At 39.5% G+C, this 15,013-nt stretch overlaps 2 pseudogenes; both read left to right on the forward strand.

Annotated features, from left to right (window-relative positions):
* The first annotated feature begins 1,259 nt into the window (after positions 1 to 1,259).
* LOC137995806 (uncharacterized) lies at positions 1,260 to 2,201 on the forward strand (annotated as a pseudogene).
* Positions 2,202 to 8,907: 6,706 nt separating this feature from the next.
* LOC137996367 (uncharacterized) lies at positions 8,908 to 9,625 on the forward strand (annotated as a pseudogene).
* The last annotated feature ends 5,388 nt before the right edge of the window (positions 9,626 to 15,013 follow it).

Here is a 15,013-nt window from a genome sequence, read left to right on the forward strand (position 1 = left end):
ATATTGATGTAAATAGTGCATAGTAATAAAATAGTTGAAAGTTTGAACTACAGTTCATTAACAGCATCTGTTAATAAAATTGAATCATTCTCATACTTGCTTTTTAGCAATAGCGCTTTCTGGTAATCATCTGCAAAGTAGCAAGCAAATCATTGACTTTTCATTGCAATCTCATTTTTGGAAAAAATAAGTTGCCATTATAAGTTATGCACCTATTAATGTTAGTCCCAAGGAGGGAGGATACAGGATGGGGTGGGGACTTTGACCTGAAACGCAAATTTTGAGTCAAACCTCACCACCCTTGGGGTAAAGTTTCGAGTTCAAAGTTCCCTACTGTTGGGATTGAGATCCAAGTGGCTGACCTGTTAAATGCATCAACAATACAAACACTAGAACTTTATGAAGAGACTGATGGTCATAGTAGCAACATATTGAGCAAATTTTCCTTACCTTTCTTTCCTCCATCTTATTTTTGCCTCATGCGGACTTGTCTTTTGGGTATTTTCATGATAGCAAGTCACACATATCCACTGCTCTGCTCTGTCGGTTTTCAAGAAGGCAGCATTGCAGCGTGTATTTTACCATGGCAAAGTGGAAGCTTAGGAAACGGTCTTTCATGAATATTATCCTACTTTTCAAGTTTGATCAAACTTCCCCACCCTGGGTCCAACATTCTCTTCAAAGTTTGTCAAAATTCCCCACTCAGGGTAGGAAAAGTCGATCAAAGTCCCCACCCATTAACATACCCCCCCCCCCTCCCTCTCGGGACTAACATTGATAGGTGCATTATATGCATACGACTATCAAAAATATTAAGTAGCCTGTAAGTTCTACAAGCCCTTTAGCTAGTACTGCCAACATTGTGCTTTAATTAACTTAGTAGGTTTGCCTGGGTAAGAATGGGAATAAATTTAAAAATACATTCAGATTTTTGTTTACCTTCAATTCCCAGTATACATGCTTCATAAAAGTTAGACTTTGCACAGCTTTCCTCTGGCCATATGGAAAGAATTTTGTCATCCAGTTTCAAGTTTCTTCCCTTGTCTTTTTCGCTCAGGTGTTTTGTTGTTGTTATATCCTGGTATCCCTGTGTATCGCAGGCCTGGCTGCGAAGCTGAAGAAACGTTTCAGGAACGTTTTGATAACATGTGTTCTGGACGAACTATGTGTATCTCTTAGTCTGTTTAGTCACGATTAAAGTTACTTGCAATACTACAAATTGGCGACGAGGATAAACAACAATTGGATAACATATCAAGATGAGTTTTCAAAGGTTTTCGTTGTATCCAGTGAATTTAGAGGTGACAAACTTGGCAGATGAGTGGAAGCTTTGGCTCGATGCCTTTCACAACTACCGAATTGCTACGAAATTAGATAAACAAAGCGACGAAATTCAAACAGCTACTCTTCTACATCTTGCTGGGATGGGAGTCCAACGTTTGCTCTCAGGTTTGCCTGGAGAGGAAAAGAAATTTGAGGAAGTTAAACAAGCGTTGAGTGCACACTTTCAGCCTAAAAGAAAGAAGTGGGCAGAGAGGTACAAGTTTTGAAAACGTGCTCAACTTCAGCATGAATCATTGGATACCTTCATTGCAGAATTACATATGCTGAGTTTAACATGCGACTTCGGGGAAGCCGCTGATGATAATATCCTTGGTCAAGTTATAGAGAAATGTTCTGACGGATATCTACGAGAAAAGCTACTACAACAAGGAGAGACTCTTACTCTGGAAAAAGGCCAGACGCTCGGGAGAGCAATTGAATCTGCAAAGAAGGATACGCAGCTACTTGGGGGACAGGAAGCCCGAAATTTGCCAGAAAAATCTGATGTTAATGCAATAAAATCTTCAGTAAGTAAAGCAAAAGAAAGAGCCTGGTTTCGATTTGGAAGGGGGGATCATCTTGCTAATGACCGAAGATGCGCAGCTAGGAACGCACAGTGCAGAAAATGTAAGAAGACTGGTAACTTCTGGAAGTATTGCAGATCAACAGAATCAGAGAACAAAGATGATGTGAAGTTTGTCCAGCCGGTCCAGCAACAGTCAGATAAGTCTAACTGTGAATATGTTTATTATACTACCAACAATGAGGGGATGGGTTTTGAAACTGATGTTGAAATCAATGGTAGACTTGTTCAAATGATGATCGACACTGGTTGAGCTAGGACCTTGATTCCGAAACAATGGTTTAGAGTTGAGTAGAGGCACCGATGATGCCTGCCACAAGTTTTTGGGCTCTGATTTTAGTTTTATATTTTTCCTCAATACGACTTGGAACGCGTCCATATTCTAGTGTATTCCATTTTACTACTTATAACTCTTATAATTATGATTCCTGGACTTGTATTAGACCACATAATTGTGATTTTGAGGAGGTGATCATTTCAAGTCGTCTTTCAGTTGCTTTTGCACGTCTGTTATGCACTGGTTCCTGTCATACGTGAGTTCCTGTATCTAAATGGACTAAACATGGATATGTTTCACTCATGGTTCCTGGTTTTGATCCACCTATGGACATAACAGTCTGCAAGGACGTTCTTAAAAATCCTGGTCCAGTAATTTTTGATATAAGAAAACCACAGAGTGAAGCGCGTCGAAGAAACTTGGATTTGCATATGAATAACACTGTTTCAACATTATACTCTCGTGCAGAATAATTGAATATTCGTCGTAGCTCTGTTTGTGCTTTGGATCTATCAATTGCTTGTTTATTGAAATCTAATGGCATTCTGCGATGTCGAGGATGTAGAGCTGGTTGTCAGAAGATCCCAGTGCGTATTTCTTACCGCCCTGATAAAGCTCATTCCGATAAAAAGTTAATTTCTTGGTCAGTTGTCGATGTTCCAATTGTTTCTGATCGGACACACCATACAATGCACAATCTGAAATTCTGTTGCTTGAACGCGAGATCACTACGGAATAAATCTGCTGAATTTGTTTACTACGTTGGAACTTCTAGCGCTGATATTGTTGCTATAACCGAAAGCTGGCTCACAGCAAATGACACTGCACACCGCATTGCGATTACTCCTCCGGGATATAAGTTACTGGACTGTCCATGATTTGGTCGCGCTGGCGGAGGAACTGCCCTTTTGGTTCAGGATAACATATTTGTAATTAAAGGTGATGCTGGAGAGCGGAAATCGTTTGAATTTTCTGAATGGATTGTGAAACATGGCTCCCACTAACTGCGAGTCATTGTTATTTATCGTCCACCATATTCAAGTAACCATCCAGTGACTTCAAATGTGTTCTTTGATGAGTTCTCAAGTTATCTGGAATCGATAGTTATGTCATCTGAACCACTCTTGATAGCGGGCGATTTTAACATCCATGTCAATTTCCCAGACAACCCGGATGGAGTTTGTTTCCTCTAATTACTTGAGTCCATGGGTTTACAACAACATGTAGTCACAGCTACGCATGAATCAAAACATACCCTTGATCTGATTATCACTCGGCAATGTGACTCACTTCTTTCGAGTGTTCCTGTGTACGACTACTTTATTTCTGATCATTGCTCGTTATTATGCAATCTTACAGTGGGTAAACCGACTCTTCCGACTAAATTAATATCTTACAGAAAAATTAAGGCTATTGATTTGCAAGTATTGTGTGAAGAAATGTCCACAACCAAACTATGTCAGGACAGTCATAAGACGCTCAACGAACTTGCAGAATGCTATAATCTAACTCTGGCTTCTATTATTGATCGTCATGCTCCATTATTGACCAAGACACTTACAATTAGACCTCTTGTGCCCTGGTTCAATAATGACATTAAGAAAGCACGAAGGGAAAGGCGGAAAGCGGAGATAAGATGGCGTCGCACTCGTAGTGCTTCTCATTTTAAGGAATTTAAAGCAGGGAAGAATCACACAACGCGTCTGATAACTAAGGCACGTTAAGAGTTTCTCAAAGACTTTATTGATAGGAACAGTTTTAATCAGAAGAATCTTTTTCTGGCCACAAGGAGGCTCTTGAAACAAGATGATGAGGTTCCGTTCCCACCATTTAAGGATATACTGACATTTGCTAATTAGATGGGAAGTTTCTTTGTTGAGAAGATCAAGTCAATTCATTCAAAGCTTGATGGATTATCATCATCATTGCCAGTTATTTCAAATAACATTGCTCAAGCATGGTCTGGTACCTGGATGGATCAATTTAAACCGTTAAGTGAATGTGAAGTACGTAGACTTGTCGAAAGCTCAGCTAAGAAGACCTGCATACTGGACCCAATGCCAACCTCCTTGGTGATTGGATGTACTCAAGTGCTTCTTCCCGTTCTTACGAAAATTATTAATCTGTCTCTTGAATCAGGCGTGTCTCCTGACAACTGGAAATGTGCTCTTGTTAATCCTCTGTTGAAGATGCCTGGTTTGGATTTGGTTTTTAAAAATTATAGACCTGTCAGCAACCTCCAGTATGTTTCGAAACTCACTGAAAGAGCTGTTTTTAATCAAGTTCATGACCACATGGGAGCAAATTGTGTTTATCCTATGTTCCAATCTGCCTTCAGACCGTGCCACAGCACAGAAACGGCTCTTGTTAAGGTTATGAACGACATTCTGCTGGCGATGAACTCGCGTCAGGTTACACTACTAGTTCTACTTGACTTAAGTTCAGCCTTTGACACTGTTAATTATGAAGTACTACTGAAATGACTACATACTGATGTCGGTATACGAGGAAAGGCTCTCGATTGGTTTAAGTCTTACCTAAATGGAAGAAGTCAATGCATTGCTGTTCAGGAAACAACGTCACGCCAATTTGATCTTGACTGTGGTGTTCCGCAAGGTTCATGTTTGGGACCTTTGTTATTTGTTATTTATGCATCGAACCTCTTTAAAATTGTTGAAAAACATCTTCCAAGTAGGCACTGTTTTGCCGATGATACGCAACTTTACCTTAGTTTTAAACCTGATGACACTACCTCCCAGAATGACGCTATCAACGCCATGAGTAAATGCGTGGATGATTTAAGAAATTGGATGATAACGGATAAATTAATGATTAATGATGATAAAACAGAATTTTTATTAATAGGAACTAGACAGCAACCGCTAAGATTAATACTGCATGCAGTATTACTGTGAAAACTGTTGGTGAATATGACATCGATCCAAGTTTGTGTGTAAGAAATCTTGGTGTGTGGTTTGATAGTCGTTTGAATATGTCACACATGTTACTAAACTTTGTAATTCATCTTTCTATCATTTACATAATATAAGGTGCATTAGAAAGTACTTATCCCGTGATGCACTCATTCATGCATTTATAACTAGTCACTTGGACTTTTGCAACGGTCTTCTGTATGGTTTGCCCAAGTCACAGATTGTCAAATTACAACGTATTCAGAATGCAGCAGCAAGAATTGCTATGAACATTGGCAAGTATGCTCACGTTACACAAGCACTTCAAGATCTTCACTGGCTGCCAGTTCGCGCTCGTATTCATTTTAAGATATTAATCTTAGTTTTTAAGGCTATTCACGGACTTGCACCACCATATATTAGTGATTTAATTACTGTTAAGCCTAAGTCCTCTTATAATCTAAGATCAAATAGTAGTCTTTTACTGGAGAAAATTCTTCCTACCCTTGGTGCCATGTCTTTTTATACTGCTGCGCCATGTCTGTGGAATAGCCTGCCGGCTGAGTTGCATGACATTCTATCACTATGTAATTTTAAACGAAAACTTAAGACCCACCTTTTCCGGGCAGGCTAGAACCTTTTCCTTATTTATTTATTAATTTATTTTATTAATTAATTTTTATTCAATTGGTTTCAGTGGTACCACCATATCATTTGAATAAGGTTTTTAAGTGAATTATTGTAAAGTGCTACTGATCATTCTTATGTAAATAGCGCTATATAAGTATTTTATTATTATTATGATTATTGTTATTATTATTAACCTGAACACTCCACTAACCCAACCAATGTCAAGTTTTCAGCTTTTGGTGGAGGGGATCCCAAGTGTTTAGGAGTATTTGATGCTAGACTGAGATGCAATGATATGGAAGTAATGGAGCCAGTGTATGTGGTCGATGTGGAAGGCGCCCCCCCCCCCCCCCCCCCCCCCGTGTTGGGAAGAAGCGCCCTGTCCACCCTCAACCTTGTGGAAGTCCATGCAGTAGGGGAAAGCCCAACCCAGGAGAGGGAGAGGTTTTATCAGGAGTATAAGAATCTCTTTAAGGAAGAGCTCGGGGACTTTAAGAATTATAAGTACAAAATTAAAATCAATTCAGATGTCCCTCCCAAGGTACAAAAGCAAAGGCCAGTCCCAGCACCTGTAGAGGAGGGACTGAAACAAGAAATAGAACGAATGATTCAAGACGATGTGATGTGCACAGGTGGATATCACCTGTGCAGATTGATTACAAGGGGAATGGGGAATTGAGAGTGTGTGTTGATCTCAGGGAAGCCAATAAAGCAGTGATAAGAGAGCGGTTCCCAATTTCTAGAATCCAAGACTTGTTACGGCTATTGAGTGGGGCTCAGATGTTCTTGACTCTGGATCTAAGGAAAGCATATTGGCAAGTCCGCCTAGCGGAAGAATTTAGAGACATTACATCGTTCATGGCCGCAGGTAAAGTGTATCAGTTCAAAAGGCTGCCCTTTGGGCTTGCATCAGCACCAGAGGTGTACCATAGGGTTATCAGGTGTGCTTAGCTATTTTGATGATGTTGTGGTGGACAGGTCAACACCAGAAGAACACTGGAAGAATCTTCGCGTAGTTATGGATAAACTTCAAGTGTCTGGCCTTGGTCTCAATGCAGACAAGGGTGCCTTGGGCATGTCTGAACTGAAATTTCTAGGACACATCATCTCCGCTGAGGGCATTAAGCCTGACCCAGACAAGATAAAAGCAATTGCAGATGCACCAGTACCTCGAGCTGAGATCATTTCTAGGAAGTATTACAGACCTTACACAGTTGGTTCCCAACCTTGCAACAGTTATCACTCCTTTGCGACAGCTTATGCAGAAGCGTGTTTGTGTCTAAATGGAGTAAAAGAGCATCCAAAGAATTTGAGGAAGTTAAAGAGCTTTTGATTTAAGCACCATGCCTCGCACACTACTCCTTGAAAGCAGAGACCGAACTTGTAGTAGGTGCCAGCCCAGTCGGTCTTGGGTGTGTCTTGCTGCAAAATGTTGACAGCCGTTGGCAGCCCGTATCTTATGGTTCCAGAAGTTTAACTGCTACAGAAAGGAGGTATTCGCAGATCGAATGAGGGGCAATGGCTGTGCTTTTCGGATTGCAGAAGATGTATACCTACATTTATGGTCGCCATGTTGTCGTCTTGACTGATCATAAACCACTGCTTGGCATATTCAATAAAAAGACTCCATCAACCCGCCTTGAACAAATTGCTCTCAGATGTCAGGACTATGACTTTACACTCACTTATGAACCGGGAGCTGAGAACAAGGGATGCTTCATTTTTTGCATGCTTTCTGTGGCTTTACGCGGCCTCACGACCATACTACGTGAACTATAGTTCTTACACAGTCAACGCTTTTCATGTTCAGGTGAAAAACCGTTTGGAAAATGTTTCTTTTCTGCATTTTTCACTGGTTTCAATCCAGTTTGACATATCATGATAGCTGTGGTCCACACTGGCGGCTACACAGTTATTCAAGTCAAGCATCGGAGGGATATAAACTTAACGCTGAGTGTTTATTTTAATTTGCTTAGAGCTGCCTTTTTCTCTGTATTACAATTTTTGGCATATCTTTAGAAGCTCTGATAAGGATACATGATGCCTGGAGGACCTATGTCTAGAACAGAAACGAAAGGATAGCAAAAGAGAACGACTACAACAAAACAGAATGCCGGTAATAGCTCATACTTAGTGAAAGAAGTTACTCCACAAATTCTTTCCTTGAGCACTAAACCGTTTGTTATTTTCAAAAAGTGGTTTAATCGGTTTTTCCTTTGTTCAGGCATGAAAATCGAATTTTTATTGTCAACTAGAAATGAAATAACAATTATCTGTACTCTTTTGCACATAAAGGAAACGTTGATTTGTTTGTTTGTTTTGCTCTAAAATGCGAGCGAACAAGTTCTAATCCATTTGCCCAACTGGTTTTCAATGTGCTTCGACAGTGAGAAGAAAATCTTGCCCCTTATGTTATAAACACGTAATCGCAATGAGGTCCCGTAAAATTAGTGGGAGATTTCACTAGAGTGTGTTTTCAAAAATTTGTGTAAAGCACCTAAACGCTATTTAAGTGTTGGAGCGGATCTTGTTTGAAGTTCGTCCTTTCTTGGTTGCATTGCAGTATCTTGCCAATTCTTGTTCCAAGCCAACCTAGCGTGTTTCAATGAAATATATCAAAATGTGAATGATCTCGTTTTCAGAGATAAAATGGAATAAAGTACATCAATAAAACTCGTATTTGACCTTGAACTGACAAAATCTTTTTTTTATTGCTTCTAATTTTAGCGTGATTCCTATTTGCTGGCTATTGACAGTTGACACGGAAATGACTTTTTTCCTTTTCCATTCGCTCGCTGAGGGTGTGCTTATTTTCTTTTAAAACTCATGCAGTTCAAGAAAATTCATTGCTAAACTCATGGTTTCGTGGTTCATGCAATATCAGCTTTTAGTGTAAAATGTACCTTGGAATTGTATAGTTAGGCAATGATTTTTCTATAGAAAAAAGCAAAGAAAATGATTGGATTATTAAAGCAGCAACAGGAAACATTTTCAAAACATTTTCAAAACCTGACCTCCCTGACTGTATTGCCAGTGGAGAAGTCTATGCTGACGACACCACAATATATGTGGTAGGGAATACTGTTGATGACATAACAACAGCATTACAGGCTGTCTTAGACCAGGTTAAATCCTGATGCCTTAGTAACAGATTGATTTTACATGAAGGAAAATCCGACGCAATGGTTTTAAGTACCACCCCCTTCATAGGTCCTTTGAAACATCTGAGGTGGGGTGAGGACACCATTCGGTATGTGTCTTCCACCAATTGCCTTGGGGTTACAATCGAAGACAAACTCTCATGGTCTCAACATATGGCATTGGCTCGATCTGCATTTAATGCCAAAGTCAAAATGTTGAGATGTATAAATTTTCTATCTACATCTATCTTGGAGACTTTTACTATAAGATAGTAATTCCAAGTGTTCTATATGGAATTGTGATCTGGGGGTCTGGACCCAAGCTTAAAGATCTAGAAATGATTCACATTAGAGCTGCTACGCTGATTCACAAGTTACCAAATAGTTTTAAGGATAGTGATATACTTTCTAAGGTTGGCTGGATGCCTCTAGAGTATTTTTATAAGTCCTGCATCTTAACTATTACATTTAATGGTTATTATAAGTTAGGGTTACGGGAAATTAATTCTTTGGTAATCAAAAACTCTAACAGATATAACTTAAGGAAATCCTTGAATGTTGTACTCAATAGGCCCATAGGTCTTTTGTTCATAGATCTGCTATAGCATGGAATGCACTACCAGATAATCTTAAAGATTCTCCAAATTCATCTATCTTTAAACATAACTTAAAACAATCCAAGCAAACTATCATGAATATTAATTTGGGGAAGGGAGGTAACGTTATACATAACATGAAACCAGATTTTCACTATTACTAAAATTTTATTGGTTTACTTAATTTATTTAACTTATAAATTTTATCATATTTGTGTTTTATATAATTTTAGATTTAATTAGTTTAGGCAGGTCCACATCAGCTGTAAAGTTGAGAAAATTTTTAACCTGCGTTATCAAGTAAAGTCATGTATGTATGTATGTATGTAAAACGCAGACAATTCGAAACCTTTTATTTTCAATAACCCTACAGGCAGTAAGAATAAATAACCAGGGAAGTCCGCTTTTAGGCTTGGCTAAATCTATATATTAACATTTACCACTGTGAAAAATGAAAGAAAGACAAGCTGGGTTTATGAAGAAACCCATAATGGTTTAATAGGATTTACCAATGTGAAAACGCAAGTTTATAAGGGAACACATTCATGTTTGACTAACTTCCCATCGTGGTTAAATAGCATTTACCACTGTAAAAAATCACTGTAACAAAAAATAAGTTAATGAAGAAGCACATTCATGTTTGACTAACTTCTCATCGTGGATTATGAGCATTAGCCACTGTACAAAAATCAATGTAACACTTAATTGGTTTATGAAGAAACAAATTCATGTTTGACTGTAACTTCCCAACGTGGTTTTACAGTAATTTACTATTTGCGGAAAGCTCAAGGCAAGACAGGATCGGTTTATGAATACACTTAATTAGTACTTAACTAAGGAATGGACTCATTATTTTAATCAAAAACAGGAACATATTTTTAGTGCCCAGTTTTATTTCTCCAATTTAAGACACCACATGATTGGTAATGGGGATATCCAGCATCAGTAAATTCAGATAGAGAAATTAGGCTGTGATCTAAAAAGCCTTTCTTTTAATTACAGATATATCCGCCTAGGTGACATGCTTCAGCTCTTTTCCAGAATTACTGTGCACAGTTTCGTCATCAAGAAGATATGATAAAAAAGTCTGAGCTGCCCTTTCTTTGTCCAGGTTTTGAATTTCCTTTGCTGGTTTCAAACTATAGTTTTTAATGCAAGAGATGAGCTGATGCACAATCACTTTTGCTGCTGGTGTGGGTACACATCTCTGTGGATTGCAAAAAAGGGTTGTTAACCAATGCAAAGAAATTATGACACTAAATGCTCCAGATGTCCTCGTATTCAGAATTGTCTACTGAGGAGATATTTAGCATGCAACATTACTTCTTGAATGTTTGGAAGCTTTCCTACCGCATGTATTTTGAATATTCTCTTAACACACTTCTTTTACTCTTATTAGAAAATTGGCTTGTTTGAAGATTTTTCATGTATGCCTGGGGAAAGGAATTTATCTTTGTAAAAATATTTGTGTGAGCCACTTTCAGTAATTGAGTTGGTTGAGCAACAGTCATCATCATCATTTGGGTGATGATCACCACCTTTTGGCATATGTTCTTGTACATGTTTGACTGACTGACCCTTTCGTGCAAGGTCTGGGTTTAACAGATATCGGATAGCCACTTCCGTTTGTGTGATTGTTGCCTTGCGATCTTCACACATGAATTGATTTAGCACAAAATTGATGTGAAAGTCGTTGGGCATACAACCGATGCATTTCCGCAGTTGGTGAAGCTTGTGTAACTGCGCAACCCGGGTGTAACGTGCTATTTTGTCAACAATGTGCTTGGGAAAGTTGAATATGTAACCTTTTCCTTGCACCTTGACTTTGCGCAAACTTCTCTCCTTTTGCTGCTTTTTCCAAATACGCATTGCCACTTGGCTGCGGTGTAAAAATGGACCCGGCTCCATCACTGCAGGAACTTGAGGGGTTGGACAAGGAAAGTTTTACGGCCTGTGAAGCTCACAAGTTGCCCAAAGGAGCAGCTGCTTTCACATTGGCACCACCGATGAAACTGCAAATGTTGCACCATGGACAACCTTTAGTGTGTAATGTAAACCACACCTTACATAATTTTTACCACAATATCTAATGTTCTGTCTGCTTGATGAATGCAAGCTATTTTATTATTGATGCCACCCGACAGATTGTGATGACAGATAAAAATGTATTGATGGAAGCAGACATGAAGTGTTTGTGGTGCACACACAAGCGCTGCATCCTTCACGTGGCATTTGGTGGCACGGGTCAATCTGTCTGTCTAAAGTGCACACCACACCCAAATCGAAGATGGCTGCCTGTGGTAAAGAGAAGGTGGCGACGCACGCCTTTAAAAGGCAACCAAATTAGAGAGAAAGAGGACACAAAACCTTGCGGTGTGGTTTGAGAACCTGCATAATCTTCTACTTGATGGAAAGTTTTTAACTAGAAAGCAGATTGTCCAGCAGGCAACTGTTTACAAATGAAGCCCTAAACCAAATGATTAAAAGCAGTGAAGAAAGGCAAGAAAGGCAATTGGAAACAACAGGCGATGGGCCGGAGAAAAAAGCAGAAGAAACAACAGCCGATGGGGCCGCTGTTGACGTTTTTGGCAATTTGAACCCCAAAATGGATGATGAGCAGCCTCATTGTTTCTGTCCCGAAAAGCAAGTGGTCTCTTATGCAACAAAAATAGAGTTTGAGCAGTCCCACGAAGAATTTTTCTACGAGTGCCTCCTTTGTGAAGCACTGTCGCACCATGTGACCATTACAGATCAACTCGCCCATTATTCTATCCTACCCAACGATTGGATGGCATATGACAAACCCCCAGGGGACAAAGATATCTGGTTTCGTGAAGATGTTATTGAAGGTTATGGGCATTGTAAGCACACCTACCAAACCGGTAAGACGTGGATGACACAACTTCTGCTTTTGTTGCTTCGGCAGCTTTTTGCATGTGTGCCTTTGCGGTTATTTTCGCATCACTTCTGTACTGTTTCCATACCCTTCAAAACTTTCGTGGTGGTGTTTCCCAAACCCTTTACGAATTTCGCCGAGACTTACGCGTAAGCAATTATACAATTCTATACTTACCTGAACATGCAGTACTTAAGGAGGCACAAACGTGAATGCTTGAGCCCCCACCCTATGTTGGTAAGTACCGGTAGCTGTAATTATTATTTTGCGCGGGAAAGATAGGCCTACTTAAGGGAACTTGAGCTCTATTCCTCAAACAGTCGTGGTTCCTGCATGGTTATTGCGCTGCAGCGGAAAGGAGACTTATTGACGAACTGAATTGAATTGAATAATTGGTGATGCAGTTCGAGCCAGCAGACAAGCAGGTCACATGTGGTGTGTGTGATTACAGCGTTGATAAGAAACATTGTGTACATGCAAAAGTAGCCTGTATTAAGAATTATGCAGTCTGAGTATGTGATCTCTGTACCATCTCAGTGTTCAAAAAATGTTTCCGTGACGAGTGGGAAAAACAAGCAGTAAATGTGATTCCAAAATTCATACTAAGTAAAACATGGGGAAACCACACTTATGGCAAAGAGTGATACGTTCCAATATCCAGTTCCAGTGTTGGCCCAGTGGGCTGTATCGTTACATGGGTTTGAGATTGCCATCAAGCAGTTACTCCACAATCACAGGACAGTACTTAATTTGTGCTACCAGTGCTTCAGCACATTTTCAAATGAAAAGGCCATTTTCCCTTTGTATGCAGAGCCCCGCTTGTATTGCAAAACGTTTTATGAAAACGAATCTCCTTATGTCCATCGTGCCCATGTTCTGCTATGCGACAGCAGCAGTAGTAGTATTATTTGTGGGCCAGAAGGCACAGAGTGGCTTAGCCTTTGCACCGTTGACAGCATCAAGCACACAAGGGCTGTTTGTGAAACCTGCCAGAATGTTTTTTATGGTGTAACACAAAGGGTCGTTCACCCAAGCCGTGCAAGCTTGCAAAGTGCTGAAAACCGTGGGGAATGGCGACTCAGTGAGATAAGAAGAAAGAAACTAAAATGTGTTGTCAAATAAATCTTTATTTTGAAAAACTCTCTATTGCTTACAAGTAACAATGTGTGTTGAATAAATCTGAAAAACGCATGATTTCCTGTTTTACAAGTTACAAGCGATAAATAAATTGAAAGAGCGGTTGTGCATCTCTAAATAGGTTTTGGCATGGGCAAGTGCGGCTGAGTGCGTGTTGTGCTTCTGTCCAACCAATTGAAGTGTTATGCACACCATCTGAATAAAAGCTTTGATATCAGCAGTGTGCACCACGTAAGAAAAAATGCAACAGTTACACCTTTGTGAGCACGATCGATATTGATGCTGCACAATACCCGAAGAATAAAAAAATGCCCGTATGCCACTCTTTTTCTTTGCACCGTGCATTGTGACAGTTACTGCAATTGTTCGCCGGGCAAACAAATCTGTTCTGGGGGGTATACTGTTTCACATTGGCCACAAATAGGACAAGCATAACCTATCCAATTTTCTTTACAATAATAACACCCAGCACAGCGTGTGCACAGTGGAATGAAACAGAACATGCAAGTGTTCACAGCAGTCACCAATTTGTTCACCCTTTTTAAAAGGTTATGTAACTCCAAATACAGGTTTGGAGAGTTTTCTGTACGTGCAGTAATTGGCCCTTCTAACAATTCGTCCTGCATTGTAAATGACACTGCTCCAGAATATAACCTTAGAGAGAATGAATAGAAGCTCGCTGTTCTGCAACCCGTTACTGAATTTTATAAAAGAAGTCTTTCTTACAGCGGAAGTGTGTTATGGAACGGCTTGCCTCTGCAGGTGTGGCAATTGACATCCCCTAGTATATTTAAGGGAAAATTAAGAGACATAAATTTCGATCGACAAATAATTTAATTAGCAATATTCTGTTTTTTTTACACATGGCCTCCTTGAAAGCAGGTGTTTTCTTTTTATTATTTTAGTTTTTAACTTAGTTTTTAGATTGGTTAGGAAGTTAGTTTTTTCTATACTTCAATGTAAATGTATACCTGAAGGAAATACCGTGTTTAAATAAAGTTACCTTACCTTAACCTTACCTTACATGTGACTCCTCCCCTGACAAAATTACAGTATCTGTGGTCCCACCTTGTAAAATGCTTGCAGCGAACAAACAACATCTTTCAGAGGAATTCTGGTCTAGGAAAGACATTGTCAGATGCGAATGGGCTAGCCTGCCCTATTAGCATGTTCACTGTCCTTGCAGTTGTTGCAATTTCTCTGCTGTATCAAGGTCAACGGAATATGCACACTGGAAAAATGCTCAAGCACAGAGGTAAGCCCATTTCTAGTGAGTGAATAACGAAAGTTTGGTGACAAAGGAAATTGATATTCAACCTAGATTGAAAATATTTTTCCTGTCAAATTTACTTTTTCCCTGCGGCGTATATCTTTAGGTTTGTTGGTAAGCAACTTTATCTTCTCTTTCGAACATGTTTAAACCTCTACATGGTCCTCAAGGAATGCTGTACAGGAAAGAGGAGGTTGTCATGCTTAATGATGGTTGCCATAAATTCCCCGCTAAAGTGGATTCTTTTTT

Source organism: Montipora foliosa, chromosome 3, assembly GCF_036669935.1.
Source record: "Montipora foliosa isolate CH-2021 chromosome 3, ASM3666993v2, whole genome shotgun sequence".
Classification (NCBI taxonomy): domain Eukaryota; kingdom Metazoa; phylum Cnidaria; class Anthozoa; order Scleractinia; family Acroporidae; genus Montipora; species Montipora foliosa.